This window comes from Rhinoraja longicauda, chromosome 30, assembly GCF_053455715.1.
Source record: "Rhinoraja longicauda isolate Sanriku21f chromosome 30, sRhiLon1.1, whole genome shotgun sequence".
Classification (NCBI taxonomy): Eukaryota; Metazoa; Chordata; class Chondrichthyes; order Rajiformes; family Arhynchobatidae; genus Rhinoraja; species Rhinoraja longicauda.
Window position 1 is genome coordinate 16,971,591 of NC_135982.1, and position 4,442 is coordinate 16,976,032.

Sequence of the window (4,442 nt, forward strand, 5' to 3'; positions counted from 1 at the left end):
CCCTCCCTCCCTCCCTCCCCCTCCCTCTCTCTCCCTCCCTCCCTCTCCCTCCCTCCCTCCCTCCCTCCCTCCCTCCCTCCCTCCCTCCCTCTCTCCCTCTCTCCCTCCCTCTCTCCCTCCCTCTCTCCCTCCCTCCCTCCTTCCCTCTCTCCCTCTCTCCCTCCTTCCCTCCCTCCCTCCTTCCCTCCATCCCAAGCCAGCAAGCTAACCGTTTGATGAATCGAGCCGTCTGACATGTAGCGGCGTCCCTTCCCGACTGGCGACCCGGTTCCTGCTGCCAGCTTGGTGCTGTCTTGCTGTGTTGCTGTGTGTCTTGCTGTGTGTGTTGCTATGTGGCTGTGTGTCTTGCTGTGTTGCTGTGTTGCTGTGCTCCCCGTCTGAGCCAGTTGTTGAGGCGAGGGGGCGAGAGGAGAGGTAGACAGAGGGGTAGCCGAGAGTGAGAGAACGAAGCAACACCACATTTGGCACCAAGCACCTGCTCTCTCTCTCTCTCTCTCTCTCTCTCTCTCTCTCTCTCTCTCTCTCTCTCTCTCTCTCTCTCTCTCTCTCTCTCTCTCCCTCCATCAGTGAGTGTTGCACTCGCACGCGTACAGGCAGTGTTGAGAAGAAGGATTCTATTGTTTTAAGAAATAAATGATTGAAAATTTGTTCTGCGAGAAAGTAACGATTACATATATTACAAGGAAAGATACAAAAATACTGGAGTAACCCAACGGTTCAGGCAGCATCTCTGGAGAACATGGACCATGTCATTCATGGTGCCTGACCTGCTGAGTTACTCCAGCATTATTGTGTCATTGTTACTTTCTCTCTCAGACAGTTTATCAGCCATGTTCCCAAGAGAAGGTATTTATTCATATAATGCTGGAGTAACTCAGCAGGTCAGGCAGCATCTCAGGAGAGAAGGAATGGGTGACGTTTCGGGTCGAGACCCCTTCTTCAGAAGGTATTTTGTGAATAAATACCTTCGATTTGTACCAGCACATGTTCCCAAGAGATGCTGCCCGACCCGCTGAGTTACCCCAGCATGCTGTGTCTTTCCTTGTTTTATGTCATTGTTACTTTCTCTTTAAACAATTTATCGACCATGTTCTCCAGGGATTAATTCACAAAATGCTGGAGTAACTCAGCGGGTCAGGCAGCATCTCAGGAGAGAAGGGATGGGTGACGTTTCGGGTCGAGACCCTTCCTCAGACTGATGCTGCCCGACCTGCTTCGTTGATTCTGAAGAAGGGTCTCGACCCGAAACGTCACCCATCCCTTCTCTCCAGAGATGCTGCCTGACCTGCTGAGTTACTCCAGCATTTGTGAATAAATACCTTCTCTTGGGAACATGGCTGATAAACTGTTTGAGAGAGAAAGTAACAATGACACAACATAAGGAAAGACACAACAATGCTGGAGTAACTCAGCAGGTCAGGCACCATGTTCTCCAGAGATGCTGCCTGACCCGCTGAGTTACGCCAGCGTTTTGTGACTGTCCCCGGCTTCGTTATTCCAGGATTGTATGTCTTTCCTTAAATTGTGTCATCGTTACTTTCTCTTGAACAGTTTATAGACCATGTTCTCCAGGGATGCTGCCTGTCCCGCTGAGTTACTCCGGCGTTTAGTGTCTTTCCTTGGTAAACCAGCGTCCACAGTTTCTTGTTTCTGCATGACATACCGTGACAACCAACACGTTTCAGTATTTGACTACATCACACGAAAGGTGTGCCTTTCCAGACCATTTCCAAAACCAACCAAGTTAGTTCTACTCATTTGTCGGAGTTATGGTACACGAACAGCTTCTTAAAAAGCAAACCAGGTTCCTCCAAGTCAATAATAGCTTCTCACGATACTTTTTTTTAAATAAGTGGCGCGGGTTAATTATTGGGTGTTCAAATTTGCATCATTCTACCTGCGTATCAATGATGGGAAATCATTGATCTCAATTATTTTTGTTATTATTAAAATGCACAGATAAGGATTGTTGGGCAGATTTAACTAAAATGTCACTACAGGACATATAAATACAACAAAACACAAAGCGCTGGAGGAACTCAGCGGGTCAGCCAATAAATCTGAAGGAATGGAGAGATGACGATTATAGACAATAGGTGCAGGAGGAAGCCATTCGGCCCTTCGAGCCAGCACCACCATTCAATGTGATCATGGCTGATCATTCTCAATCAGTACCCCGTTCCTGCCTTCTCCCCATACCCCCTGACTCCGCTACCCCTAAGAGATCTATCTAGCTCTCTCATGAATGCATTCAGAGAATTGGCCTCCACTGCCTTCTGAGGCAGAGAATTCCACAGATTTACAACTCTCTGACTGATTTTTTTTTCCTCATCTCCGTTCTGAATGGCCTACCCCTTATTCTTAAACTGTGGCCCCTGGTTCTGGACTCCCCCAACATTGGGAATATGTTTCCTGCCTCGAACGAGTCCAACCCCTTAATAATCTTATATGTTTCGATAAGATCCCCTCTCATCCTTCTAAATTCCAGTGTATACAAGCTCGTCGCTCCAGTCTTTCAACATAGGGCAGTCCAGCCATTACGGGAATTAACCTAGTAAACCTACGCTGTACGTTTAGGGTCGTGGCCATTCGGCTATTAAACACCACAATCTCAAATAAGCTCTGAACTACATATTTGTTATTATTGCACTATTATTGTTTGGGTTTGTGTGTGTGTGTGCGTGTGTGTGTACATATCTATGATCTATATATATGTGTACTTTTTTTCTGTGTATTGTTTACTGTGTATTATGCTTACATATTCCGTTGTGCTGCTGCAAGTGAGAATGTTCATTGTTCTCTCTGAGACATATGACAATAAAACACACTCCCCCTCTTCTTCAGGCAACAACCAATACAACCCCTTTCGAGTTAGAGCTTTAATTGATTGAGAATGTTAAAATTGCCAATATTGGTATATTGATAATTCCATTATTATTCTCGGGAAATTTTTCTTGCAACACACTTTAGCGGCAGTAATGGGAAGAACGTAACTGCAGGGGACACTGAGAAAGATGCCTGTTATACTGTGCAATGCAGTAAACACCGACCAAAATGAATGCCCACGGGAAAATAAATCATTGGTGAAAAGGTTACGCTGACAAAAAAAAACCCCATCTCAAACAAGTAGTTTTGGAATGGCGAATGTATGATCTACGAACTTGTGCTCGCTGTTAATTCTGGCGTTTACAATCCTGTTACCCGCCTCCTGGCCCCGTTTCCAGCTCTTGTTTGAAAAGTGGATTACAGCCGGCAATAATTTCACAATTTAATGTAGAAAACGGTATGAATATTCTCCTGCAGGGCTGGTGAGGAGACAAAAGACGCAACCTGGGAAAAAAATGATGCTGAAATGCAGGTCAGGCAGTATTTGTGGAGAAAACAGATGCCAGGGGCCACAGTCTTAGAATAAGGGGGAGGCCATTTAGAACTGAGGTGAGAAGGAAGTTTTTCACCCAGAGAGTTGTGAATTTGTGGAATTCTCTGCCGCAGAGGACAGTGGAGGCCAAATCACTGGATGAATTTAAGAGAGAGTTAGATAGAGCTCTAGGGGCTAGTGGAATCAAGGGATATGGGGAGAAGTTGGGCACAAGTTACTGATTGTGGATGATCACAATGAATGGCAGTGCTGGCTCGATGGGCCGAATGGTCTCCTCCTGCACAAAAAAAAAAATCTCTCACCACCGACCGTTCATCTGAAGACAGTTCATCTACCTGAAGCATTAATTCTCTTTACTGACTATACTTTATTGTCACATGTGACAAGTCGTGATATTCTTTGTTTTACATATAGCCAAGGTATGCAAAGAGACGCCACATAATGGCTGCAGCCAAAGTCACAAAGTATCCCACACCAAGTCCTCCTTTGTCCCCCCCCCCCCCCCCCCTCCATATATTACACACAGGAGAGATGGTGCTATTGTCCATAATTGTCCCAGTGGATGCCAGATTGGAAATTTCATGCAGAATATCCGCATTGCTGGCTTATGAAACGCTAGATTCACGTTGGTGGAAGAGGAATTTGGAGTATGACTTTTTCATCCAACCTGTCACCTGCTGAGAGTGATTCACTTGATGCATGATTTAAGTTGCCTGCAAATCTGATGCTGTCCACTGCAGGCAACTGCAGAGAAGATGCATGTACCATTGTATCTGGTGCTTGATAGCCACTTGATGACATTGTGCTTAGTAAGTATCACAAAATGCTGGAGTAACTCAGCGGGTCAGGCAGCACCTCTGGAGGGAAGGAATGGGTGACGTTTCAGGTCGAGACCCTTTCTTCAGACTGATGTCAGGGGGGACGGGACAAAGAAAGGATGTAGGTGGAGACAGGAAGACAGTGAGAGAACTGGGAAGGGGGAGGGGAAGGGAGGTACAGAGGAGCTATCTAAAGTTAGAGAAGTCAATGTTCATACTGCTGGGTTGTAAGCTGCCCAAGCGAA

General features: G+C 46.1%; 1 protein-coding gene across 2 annotated transcripts in view; it reads right to left on the bottom strand.

Moving 5' to 3' along the window:
* Positions 1 to 454, bottom strand: part of disp3 (dispatched RND transporter family member 3) — a 374,656-nt gene extending 374,202 nt beyond the window's left edge. For both annotated transcript variants that reach the window (XM_078425714.1, XM_078425713.1), the window contains exon 1: positions 210 to 454. The gene's annotated coding sequence lies outside the window, so the exon portion shown is untranslated. The remainder of the gene's footprint in view (positions 1 to 209) is intronic.
* Positions 455 to 4,442: the final 3,988 nt, after the last annotated feature.